The sequence below is a fragment of the Cupressus sempervirens genome, chromosome 8, assembly GCF_028749045.1.
Source record: "Cupressus sempervirens isolate cs-2001-9-10 chromosome 8, ASM2874904v1, whole genome shotgun sequence".
Classification (NCBI taxonomy): Eukaryota; Viridiplantae; Streptophyta; class Pinopsida; order Cupressales; family Cupressaceae; genus Cupressus; species Cupressus sempervirens.
The window spans coordinates 567,170,476-567,184,217 of record NC_143125.1 but is presented as its reverse complement, the minus strand read 5'-3'; positions in this window follow the sequence as shown (position 1 = coordinate 567,184,217).

Here is a 13,742-nt window from a genome sequence, read left to right as displayed (position 1 = left end):
CGTTAGTGTGAGCTATGTATTTAGTACCTAATCCTATATACTAGGAAATTGTAGTGGTTGGCTACCTATTCATTTCGGTGAGATGAATCATCTACCATTTAGACACTCTTAGTTCATGCCTTCTTCTTCCATGGAGGTTCTATAGATTAGCATTTTGACAGAGTTTTGCAGCTTCTTCTACTTCAGTGGTTCTCTTCATGATCACTCTTTGTTCCTATCTTTTGGAACATTCTTTGCTATCTCTTTTTGGAGTAGGATTTTTCCCATGTGGTTTTCTCTATTTCTTCATTTCATAGAGATTTTGTGATGATTGGGTACCTCATCAGGCCTTGTTGTCGGGACCCATTTTTTTTGCTTTCATAGTTGTGCTAGGTTAGCTTACCTCCTAAGCATTTCTTAAGGGGGGGTGTTAGAGTAATTATTTTTTTACACTTATTAATTAAATCACTTTGATTTAATTAATTAAGTTGCCTATTACTCTAGTTTGCTTAAGCTATCTTGTAGGTGCATATAATTAATATTTTATTAATTATAATGTACAACCTAGCTTTTTTAGGCTTAAGGTTACCCTTTTCAAGTTTCGATCTCCTTTATAAGGATTGATCTCTTTGTAATTCATCGAATCCATTGAATAATATTTTCTTCGTCTGAATACAATTTTCTACTTTTAGATCAAACCCTTGCTTCTTCTTCTTCTTTTCTTCTACATGACAGGGTTTTTGCATGCAAGTTTTCTTGGGTTTTGTAGATTTGATTGGCATATTTGCTCAAATCCTACATGGTAAAACCCTAATATAGTTCTTCTTTGGAATTTTCTCTAAAATGGAAAGCACATAATATAAGTGACTTTAGGGTTGTAGATAGGAGAGAGTTAAAAGTGTATATTGTTGGTAGTGTTTTGTTGTGACTAGATTTGTCTTCTGTGTCTTGAAAGAACTTGCATTGCAAGTGTATTGTAACTTTTGTGTTGAAGATAATACATTGTACAAGTTTTGGAGGGGTGGGGTTGTTTTACTGAAAGGTTTTTCCCCATCGGCATATCTTTGTGTTTGTGTTTTCTTTCTCTATCTAATTTTTGTATTCATAGTTGACTACAATATTGTTGTTTACATAATATCGACTCTAAAATTGTAAGGATTTGAATAGAATTTGTACAATAATTTCCTTACGGGATTAGTGTAGGAAGTTATTTCCACACTTGAGTTTCCTTACAAGTGGTATCAGAGCTTGATCAACTTTTGATCCTAGTTGTTGGGTAGGGGTTTTTGAGCTAATCTCAAGTTGAGTGGGAGTTTTGTACAGAGCATTATGAATCTTATTTGCATATTGAGATGGCTAGTTCATCATACAAAAAAATGGATGTGGAGAAATTTAATGGCAGTAATTTCAAGTTGTGAAAACTCAAGATTGAAGACTTGCCTAAAGATTGTGATCTATGGGGGGTGGCTTCACTTGATGTGAGATCTCCAATAATATCTCAAGTAGATTGGGATCTCAAGGATCAAAAAGCTAAGGGTATCATTAGACTCTATTTTGCTAATTCAGTTCTCCTAAATGTTCTTGATGAGAAGACCACAAACAATTTGTGGACATGGCTTGGGTCTATGTATCAGGCCAAATCTTTAATGATTAAGTTGTTCCTAAGGAAGAAGTTTTATTCTCTAAGAATGGAGGAAGGAGGATCTATTATAGATCATCTAAATACTTTTAATTTACTGATTGCATAGTTGACATCATCTAGTTTCAAGATAGAGAAGAAGGATTGATGTATGATCCTATTATGTTCCTTGTTGAATTCATGGGACTACCTTGTGATGACTCTTGGAAGTAATTTAGTCACTTTCACAATGAATAATGTGGTGTCTTCACTATTATTTGAGGAGAAATGGAGAAATTTTTTAGATTCAGCTACGGAAGCTCTTGTTATTCACAGTAGATCCAACGATAGAGGGAAGCAAAATGACAAGAAGTCTAGAAACGGTAGATCCAAATTAAAGACTCTTGGAAAGTCCAAGGCAAAATGCTAGAACTATGATAAGACTAGGCACTTTTGTAAAGACTATAAAGAGCCAAAGAAGAAGAAGAAGGCCTTAGATTCAAGTTCAAAAAAATCTCAAGAAGATGGTGATGCTTTCATTGCAGCCTTGGCAATGCATGCATCTAATGATGTGTGGTTGATAAACTTGGGTGCTTCTTTCCACATGACATCTCATTGAAGCTAGTTCTCAAAGTATGAATTTTTTGATGGTGGAAAGGTATTCTTGGGTGATGATTCTCACCTAAAGATAGTTGGACAAGGAAGGGTCACTATCAAATTCCCTGATGGAAGAGTAAAGGGGATCAATATGGTAATGTACATCCTTGGTTTGGCATGAAACCTATTATCTGTAAGTATGTTGAATGATGTAGGTATGCAAGTTGTTTTTTCTAAAGATGGATGTATGATGATGAGAGGAGCTATGGTGCTTGCTAAGGGTACTATGAGAGGTACTCGATTTCAGTTAGATGCATGCATTTATTAGTGCAATAGTTTTTTTGTTTCAAAGAAGAGAGCAGCTATCACTTCATCCCCACCATCTAAATGAGCATTATAAAAGACTATGGTTATTAGTTTTGATGGCAGTGCAACATGTGTACTAAGGGTGCAAACACATTGGAAGGAAAGCTTCCTACAGAAAAGACAATGTTGCGGCATATGAGATTTGGCCACATTGGTGAGAAGGGTCTTAGAACCCTGAAAAACAAGAACCTCATTGAGGGGTTAAATGATTGTAATCTCGAGTTAAACTTTTGCAAACATTGTGTCTATGGTAAACAAAATCGTGTTTATTTTTATTCTAGTTCTCACAAATCTTATGATGTTTTGGATCTTATTCATTCTGATGTATGTGGTCCTGTAAAAGTACCTTCAATCTCCAAGTCTATATTTTTTGTATCTTTTATAGATGATTACAATAGAAGGACATGGATTGATTTCCTAAAAAGTAAGACACAAGTCTTTAGTTGGTTCAAGGAATTCAAAGCTCTTGTAGAGAATCAAACTAGTAAGAGGATTACTTAAGTTTGTGAGAACTGACAATGGTGGTGAATTTTTCTCAATAGAGTTTGAACAGTTCTGTAAAGAACAAGGTATTGAGAGGCATAAGACAACTCCTTATACCCCATAACAAAATGGAGTTGCAAAAAGAATGAATAGGACACTGATGGAGAAGGCTAGGACTATGCTTAGTGGAGCTAGTCTTGAACGAAGGTTTTGGGCTGAAGCTATGGCCACTGCTTGCTATGTAGTTAACAGATCTCCTACATCAACCATTTTTGGTAAAACACCCATGGAGGTGTGGTCTAGTAAGAAGCCTTCAATTAGACATCTTCATTTTTTTGGTTGTGAAGCTTATGCACATGTTCCAAAGGAGAAAAGATCTAAGTTGGAAAAAAAAAGTTGTCAATTATATTTTCATCAGATACGGTGTTAGTGTGAAAGGATACAAACTTTGGGACCCTATGACTAGTAAGGTTTTGTATAGAAAAAATTTTATTTTTAGAGAGATAAAATCTTCTTCTATTGTGCTAGAACAAGATGAAAAAGAAAAGAAGGAAGATATTGTTTAGTTGCCTCCTAACCCTGAGAAGACTAAATAGAAAGACCATGTTGAGTCTAATGATGAGGAGAGCTCTAGTAGCTCTGATAGTTTAGAAGAAGAGGAAGAATAACCTCAACCTCAGTACTTGAGGAGATCTACAAGAGTAAGAAAGTGGCAAAAAAGGTTTGGTTATTCTATGTTAGATTCTAGTTGCGCTTTTTCTTTGATTACTAACATTGATGAGCCTAGATTCATAAAAGAGGCTTTGGATATGGAAGATGAAAGATCATGGATTGAGAACCAGCTTGGATAAAAAAAAAACTTGGGACCTTGTACCTTTTCCTAAAGAAAAAAAAACCTATTGGTAGCAAATGGGTTTTCAAGAAGAAATTAAGTGCAAATGGCAGTGTTGAAAGGTACAAAGCTAGATTGGTTGCAAAGGGGTACTCACAGGTAGAGGGAATAGATTATGGTGAAATATTCTCTCCTGTTGCAAATTTGACATCTATTATATTTATTTTATCTCTTGTTGCATCATATAAATTAAAGATAGAATAGATGGATGTGAAGATAGCTTTCCTTCATGGTGATTTGGAGGAAGAGATTTATATGTCACAGCCTGAGCACTACATTGTTAAAGGTAAAGAATCTTTGGTTTGTGGATTAAAGAAGTCTATGTATGGTTTGAAAAAATCTTCTAGGATGTGATACCTTAAGTTTGATGCCTTTATGTTGTCAATTGGATTTGTATGATTGAAATCATTCATTGTGTTTATTTCAAAGTTGAAAATGATCGCCTTCCTATTGTTACATTATATGTTGATGATATGTTGTTGTTTGGGAAGGGTAAGGGTATGATTTTTGATTTTAAATCTTAGTTCTTAGCACAATTTGAGATGAAATATCTTGGGGCAGAAAGGTACATCTTGGGTATGGGAATCAGTAGAGATAGGTCTAACAGAAAACTTTGGTTGAGTCAAATTAAGTATGTGAAGTCTATGTTGGACATGTTCAACATGGTAGATTTTAGACCATTACATGTTCCTATTTCTATGGGAACAAAGTTATCTATAGATGATTGTCCAAAATCTCATAGTGAGGTGGAGGACATGTGTAGAGTACCTTATACTAGTGCAGTTGGTAGTCTTATGTATGCTATGGTCTGTACTAGACCATACATTACCCAAGTAGTGGGAGTTCTGAGCTGATTTGAGGCTAATCCTGGATGGGTACATTGGGATGCAATTAAGCGAGTATTTAGACATTTGAGGGGTACATCAAATTACTCCATTTTTTATCATGGTAATTCTTATGGAGCTCTGCATTTAGTTTGTATTCATTGGTTTGTGGATTCAGATTGGGTAGGTGATATTGAAAGTAGGAGATCCACCAGTGCCTATGTGTTCACTATGTTTGGTGGTGCTATTAGTTGGATGAGTAAGTGACAACCTATGGTTTCTTTGTCCACTACAGAAGCTAAGTACATGGCTATTACTCATGCTTGTAATGAAGCCATTTGGCTTAAGAGATTGTGTTCTAATATTGGTAATGATGTAGGTCAGATTATTATTTGGTGTGATAGTCAGAGTGTTATTTTCCTTGCAAAGAATCCAACTTTCCATGCCAGAATGAAGCACATTGATGTGCAATTTCACTTTGTGAAAGATATGGTGGAAGTTGGAAAGGTAAATTTGGAGAAGGTAGATACTATAAAGAATATTGCAGATGCATTGACAAAACCAATGGGCACAGAGAAGTTTAGATGGTGTTCAGAGTTTATGGGCCTTTTGGCCTATAGTGGTTAGTTCCCATTATGTTCCTATTGCTCTTACAAGGTGTTTGACAAGTGGTAGAATGTTAAGAATAAGGTGTCTCAAACTTGGATAATTCCTATTCTTATTATTTGTTTTGTAAATGTATTTTTTGCAAATAATGTAATTAAGTGTGAGTGTGCATGTCTAGTTGGTGTGTTGATGTGTCACTCCACTTGCATGTGTTGGCATCTTGAATAGTGTGTAAGGAGATCATGACTGAAATAGTTATGATAGATTCCTATGATGTGTAAGAGCTATCTTTGGAAGATATGAAAAAAAATTGGAGATCAAGTCTCCATCTAGTGTGTAGGGTTCAAGGCATCAACCTGGAAAAAAATTGGGTTCCTACTTTTTGGAGAATGGTAAAACCCTAATACAGTTCTTCTTTGGAAGTTTCTCTAAGATGGAAAGCATATAATATAACTGACTTTAGGGTTGCAGATATGAGAGAGTGAAAAGTGTATAATTTTGGTAGTATTTTTTTGCAACTGGATTTGTCTTTCATGTCCTAAAAGAACTTGCATTACAAGTGTGTTGTAACCTTTGTGTTGAAGATAATACATTGTGTAGGTTTTGGAGGGGTGGGGTTGTTTTACCAAAAGATTTTTCCCCACTAGCATATCTTTGTGTTTGTGTTTTCTTTCTCTATCTATTTTATGTATTCATGGTTGACTACAATATTGTTGTTTACATAATGGTGAATCTGAAATTGTAAGGATTTAAATAGAATTTGTACAATACTTTCCTTAAGGGATTAGTTTAGGAAGTTGTTTCCACACCTGAGTTTCCTTACAAGGAGTTCATAAAGTTCTATGATAAATATGGTATGACAAGGTCAAAATCCTCCCCTTATCATCTACAAGGAAATGCACCAGTTAAATCTACAAATAAGAGCTTGTTAAAATTAATAAAGAGAACCATGAATGATAATAAAAATGCATGGGATTCTAAACTACAACTAGCAATATGGGCTAATAGGGTGACAATAAAGAAAGCCATAGGTGTAGCACCCCTTGATATCATGTATGGAATCTAGGCAAGAATGCCTTAGAACAATATAGTAGGCATATATAATTCCATCCAGATGTACAATGAGGATATTATTGATGACAAGTAGGAGAGGATGGATGAATTGGTAGGGCTAACTAAGACTAGAAAGGAAGCTTCTCTCATAAATACAAAATTACAGTTACAAGTGAAAAAAATTTATGACAGAACGACAGTGAACAAGAAGTTTTAAATTGAAGACCTAGTTCTCATGTGGAATGCTAGGATTGAGGATAAAGGAAAACATGGAAAATTTGATCTAATATGGCTAGGTCCTTATCTAGTGGAAGCCATGTGGGGGAAGACTCTTATATTCTAAAGGATTTATCAGGTAATATTCTTGAATTTCTAGTTCATGGACAATTCTTGAAGAGGTATTTTTGCTTTAAAAATACTTGTTATTCCATGAATAGTAGTTTAGGGTTTTCTGTACATTTTGTAAATTCTTTGTGTCTTTTCTCTAGCCCTTGTATATTATTTCCATGTGTTTTTTCTCTTTGAGAGTTGTCAAGTAAGACATGGTCAAGTTTGTGGTCTACTTCTCCCAGGGATTTTGAGCCCTCATATAAATTTTTCTTATTCATTGTCCCTAGATAGAGCCACTGTTGGCCTGGTTTTTCACCATACATTTTTCCAAACTCTGTAGTGAAAAAACCATTAGTCACATGTTTTAAAGTTGTGAAATGTGTCAAAAATCCTAAGTGAAATTATTAAAATTTCATCAAACCCTTGTCATGTGCCCTAGCTTTTCAAAAAAAATTGGAAAGTAGGTTTTATAAAATCACGTGGGAAGATTGTTACCCTAAGGTTTTATTTTTTACCCTTTTCCCATTTTTAATATAAGTTACTTTTTAAGAATTTAGAAATCCTTTTTTGTAGACCTTATCCTAACTATGGTCTCACCCTTGGTTGAATTCCTTAAATTTACTCTATAAAATGTTTTAAACACTACAATTTACCTTTTTCAACCATTGATTTTTGGAAGATCAATGATGAGCACATGCCCACATTAAGAATTTTCTTGACTTTTAGCAAATGTAGGCAAGCAGCTATGTGCCACATAGCACTTCATGACACCAAGCTCTTTAATGCACCACAAAGAACTAGAGGTATTAGAACTTTTTAGAGTTTTCAGAGTTATCAGAGCATGTTGGAATTCTAAGCAATTTCATTGGTCGAACTAAGCAATGGGGTCATCTTTTAGCATCATAACACTACATCATTAATCATGGGAAGATCTACGGTAGGTGCATTACCACCTCATGAAGATGTGTAAACTTTAACTAATGCAAAAAAGTGCTTGCTTGCCATGTGTACTTAGTGATTTCATGTCTCTCAATTTAAAATAATGTTGAAGTAGTTGGCAACTGTCAGGACACACTAGATAAAGTACATCATTACATTGGTTGACCTTGCTAAAAGGATTGTAAAAAAGGTAATGTGTATAATGACATCGATCTTAGAAAGATCAATGGAAGTCACTTCACCACTTTGGGAAAATGACTAAACTTTAACTAATGTAGTAAAGTGCCTACTTGCCATGTGGACAAGAGGGGCTAGTTACTCAGAAGGTTTCCTAGTCACACCAGGATGGAAAAGCATGTTGATAAGGAACACGATGATTAGTGGAAAGATCCATGTGTTTTCTAAGCTGGAAGGTGAGTGTACCAGTGGGCCTATGATTTTAAAACCAGAATTGTGAAGATAGAAGGATCCTTTATGATTGTCAATCTTTGGAAGATCAACGATCAATGCCTCACCACTTCGTGAAAGTGCTTGACTATTATGAAATGTGGGAATGTTCCCTATTGACATGTGGCAAATTTCAAAAAGTGTTAACATAGCTGTTCTAAATTCAAATCAAGTCATCGGATTCTTCATGATTGATGATGGGAATTTAAAATTCATGATGCAACATAAAATTTGACTATTGAAGCATTAAATCTTATCAATGTTGTCTCGTGTGAAGCTTAATACTGTACTAAAATTCCCAATTCACCATTATTGAGCCATAAGATCACATAATTATTAGATTGCAAATATTTCCAAAGCTAAGGGCAAGATTTTTCAAGGTTTTCAACATAGCACAAAGTGATTTACATAAAGAAAAGGGCAAGAAAAGGCGGGTAAGTCATTTGAATTTCTAAAAATTAAGAAATTGTAATTGCACTAGGGTAAACAAAAATGCCTCCATGAAAGGATTTTTCTAGAAAAGTAGATTACTTAAAGAGGGCAATTCATGATGATTTTCTAGAACAAATGCCACTATCAATGAATGAATTAGCTAGGGGTAGAGAGTTGATTCAAAAAAGCACTAGGTTATTGGTTGGTGAGGGTTTCTATGATCAAGCAAATTGGTTAAGAAATGTAGAGGTGTCTATGGGAGGATTAGAGCTCTTTAGGAAATGGTTTGCAGAAAGAAAATTGGATACTCCAGTAAGAAATGTCTAGGAATTGGACATAGGTAAATTGGTATTCCCTGTAGTCTTCTTCAATGATGATCTACTGGTAGACATGGAAAAGAAGTATGATCCAATTACTGGAGTGGTAAAGAACCATGTAGGAGATAACCTTTTTAGGGTTTCACCTAAACTAATCAAAGAGGTTTTCAAGCTAAACCCTAATCATGTTGTTCATGAAAAAATTGACATGGAAGACCTCCAAGCTAGATATGATGCACAAAGGGTGTATCTAAGGGGAGGGTCATTATAGGAGCATTTTGTTAAAATTGGATCATTGCCCTTGGTCACACAAAATACCCCCAAGCTCTTGTTGAAAAAATATTTTAATCCTAAGGTACAGGCCTTGTACTTTTTTCTTTGCAAGATTTTTGGTATGGACGAACAAGATCATCTTCCAGGTTCTATTGTTCTTATTATTGCTCAAACTCTTCAATATGGAATGAGTTCAATCCTTGACTTTGCTACCTTCTTATCTAAAGAAATTCATAATGGTTTAATTAGAATAGAAAAAGCTAAGGTTGACAAACCTTTCTACTAGTATTCTATGTTGATGTATATCTATTTATACAAAGGAGTTACATTTTTCTCCAAGGAGATGAAACTAGAATTAGAAAGAGATGGAGAGAGGCTCTATGTGCAATTATGGAGTGTAGGCATGACATGGGAAATAATTGATGCTAGCTTTGTCATATTTGATAGATACTTTGCCTCTAGGCTCAGAATGTTGTTAGTAGGGGATAGCCCCAAAATACCGTAGCCTCTATTAGAGTTGATAAGACCCAAAGACCTTGCTAAAGGACTATTGGTAAGCCATAATTTGGGCAATATTGTTCCATATCATATTTCCACTATTTTCAAAGTTTATGGCTTTTTGGGAAAACCACATGTCTTGCCATACCAACTGCCTTTGAAAGTAGGTATTCTTGAATTATTATGGAAAATTGTATTAAGTGAGGAGAGGGATTTTCTTGGTAAGTCTAAAGCTACTTTCTTTCAAATGATTACTATTATTCACAATTTTGTTTTTATCAAAAATGGATGGAGAAACTTGGGAAAAAATTTAGACAAATATCAGATGGCTCAATCCCATGTGTACTTTGTAGATTCAGAAGGATTTTATGACCTCCTTAGAGAAAGGAGTAAAGCTAAAGCTTAGAAGAAAACTATATACTTTCCTGAGGATATAATTAGGAATAAGTTCTCTTTGTAAGAACAAGAACTTAGGAAAGAAAAATGTATAGTATATAGTAAAGTTCTAGAATTTATAAATGCTTTTGAACTAAATTATGATCTTCTATCAAATAGAAAATATTGGGGAATGAAAATACATATGCTAATGGATAATTTTATTGGGATTATGCAAAAATTGAATGAGAAGAAAGAAATCATAACAAAAGCATACCCAGACAAGGCTATTGAGGTGGAGAGAAGGATGGCTAGAAAAATGATTATAAAGTCATGGTAGTATACATTATATAAACAAATTGGTTATGTGGTGGCCAAGAATTTATAGCATGTTCCCCCATACAAGAGGCGAAGGTCTAAAATCCCTCCCGATACAAATGCTCCCAAAAAATAGAGATTAGAGCAAGGATCATCTTCCCATGTTGAATAATATTCACCCACCCAGACTCCACTCAAGATAGATGATGAAGCATCCCTGAGACAAATTAGAGGGGAGGGGGATATTGTGATTACAACTACTGATATCGAAGGAGGAGCACCTAAAGAGCCTCCTGTGTCATCTTTTGATCTTACTTTTGCAGAATATAGAGGTAAAGAAATAGACCCTATGATAGCATATTTTTGTAAAGGCTAGAACTTTTTCCCAGTTCTTATGGAAAAGAAATCTTGGTAATTTCAAAAATAAGAACAAATTAATAAAATCAAAGCAACCTAATAAGTTGGACTCTAAAATTGAAGAAAAAGTTAAAGCCAACTTCATGGAGGAGTTTGCACAATTAACCCCTAAAGGGGGAAGACAATTATTGAAAGACTTGAGAGTTTTAATCTTGTCTAAATGGGAAATAGCCAATACTATGGTCTTTGATTCTATTGGGAAGGAAAAAGATACTCAATTTAAAACTGAGGACAAAATACTACAAGCACATAGAAGATTAAAATATAGCAATGATCACCAAGTATTGGTGATATGGTCTATTGAAAAGAGAGATAAAACTAGGTTACATGAAATTTCAAGTTTTGAGCATACAAGTAGTCTCATTTTTCATAGAGAAAATAAGGTAGATAGTACAAAGGTATCCAAATGACTAGGAAAATGATGGAATTTGGGGTTGGTAGTTACTAAAAAAGATAATATTAAATTCCTAGAGCTCAATGCCAAGTTTGAAGAAATATTGAAAGCATATGAGGAGAGAGGGAATAGGATACATCAACTAGAGACTTAGGTAGCCTAGATGGACAAGCAAGTAGGAAAGAGAAAAGTGGGAGAGTCAAGTCAGCCCCAAATTACCTACCCTCTCACCCCAATTGAACCATTCAAATTAATTTCCTTGGTAGAATTAGTTGATACCCCAAAAAGGCTAGAATTATATACTACTGAGGAATTTGAGGAAGAAAAGATAAACTTTGGGTCTTACATGTTGAATTGAATGATTTGTTATGAAGATAAAATCAAAAAAACAATATTATATCTAGTAGATAAGATTGACTGGCCAACATTTCATGAAAAATTGGTGAAAATAATGAACATGTGGGAACAAATAAAAGGTGGTAAAAATGCTCTCAAACCCATCATGATTAAATGGGGCAATAGGAGTAAAGATGTTACCCTTTCGATGATTTCAGTTATTAGTTCATCTTGTCCATATATAGAAAAAACTTTTGATGTGGCAAGTGATTTATTTGATTTTGATGAAAAAAGAGTTGTAGTACAAAAGAGAATAATAGTATTTTTTTTAAAATATCTTGCTAAGAATTTTGAGCTCTTTCCCCATGCACTTAAAAAGATAGATAAATTGAAAGAAATGGAAGAATGGGGCAAAGAATTAGATGATTTATTATGCCACAGAATAAATGGAGTCATAAGTGAAAAAATACATTTTCTATGGGCAACGACAACTGAAGAGGTTGTTAAATTACAATTTTTTTATAACTCCATTAAAGAAGATTGTCGAAATTAATAAGCTAGGAGACTTTGTGATCAAAATGCAATGAGAAATTCTAAGTTTTGATTGGCCAGATGATATCATTTTAAATAAATGGATGGAATATTTTGTGCATTCAAAGCAGTTAGTAACTAAAGAAATTGATGATAAGGAAATGGGCCGAGATGAGATGCAAACAATTAATACATCAAGTTAGGTAGAAGAAGATAAAGAAGAACAACTAACTACAGTAATAGGTACAGTGGTCCAAACTAATGACATGGCCACAGAAAAAATAGATGTAATTTTTGTTTTAACTGTGCATGATGACATGGATGGAGACTCTCAAGTTGAAGTAACTCTACAAACATTTGGCTCAGTTTCACCATGTGCAACTTCATCAGTTACACCATTTGAGGAATGCCAACAACTTTGAAACCAATAATGAACCTCTTAGCATGAAAAGTGTAGCAAAAAGTGGTCCCCACAAAGGAATATTTAGGATGTAAAGTTTTTTTGTTGCATAAATTTTTGTCTTTTGTGACAGTAACAATGTAAATATCTTTATGCCTTAAGGATAGCTATCAGTTTCTCTATGCCTAAAGCTTGTTGCATCTCACACTATATAAGTGAGATTCCAGGGCTAGAGAAATGGTTCAAATTATTGAAAACTTTGAGTTCTGTTAGTTTATTTTTGATCTAATCTTTCTTGATATCAACTCTTTGATGTATTTTCTCTGCAAATCTAAGAATACATTAATTGTCCATGATCATGATGTCTTATTTGGAGTTGTTCTAAGTATAACCCAATGTTATATAATTTTCAAAGAATATTAATGCAAAGATGAATTTTCCTTGTTATCTTTTCTCTCTAAATATTGTCTCCATTTTTAGTGGTTGGTTATTTTGAGATTGTATGAGTAAAGCTTTTTTAGTTTAATGCAACTAGGATAAGTTGCATTTCAATTTATTATTACTTTTGATTCAATGAATTGAGTAAATGCTTCAATGAACATGATAGGATCTTTGAGAATTAGGAAGGATTTATGTAAGAATGAGTTGTAGAGAGAATTCTTGATTATATTGATTGTATTGTAGTCAATTAGGTCAAGAAATTGAATAGACTCTGAATCTGAATGGATAAGGCATTGACCTAATATTTTACTAAGCATATGGAAAGATCATAGGTAGATGTCAAGAAAACATCTTAAAATCAATATCAATTTTACTTTAAATTTTTTAAGAATGTCAAAGATAGTCAGCACTTTTTACATTTAACCTCTAAGTCTTAGTTAGCTATTATTGCCTAGAATTATCTATAAATCTAAGAAGAATTGTGACCAATCTGCTATAGGGGGTGAATATTGTTATAATATATCATGGAGTGAATTAAATGTGAATGTAGTATCAATTTGTGAATCTTTTTATCCCTCAAGTGCACCCACCTTGGTTTTGCAAAGCCAAAAGAGTAGAAAATCTTCCATGATTTTGTTGAAGTTGGGTCTAGGTTTGAAGAACATATAGCTATTCATAGGAATTAGCTAATCCTTAGGTTATTTTGATCTTCATTATCTTGGTATTAAGTATTTTGTTTCTTATTAGTGTAAAAACACCAACAAGTCCTACTGACTCACTTGGTCTACATATATACTAATGTTGCTCAACATGTGTACCTTAGGTACACTTTGATCATCTTGTTGCTCTCCTTTAGCTATAGCCTCTTCTTCATTT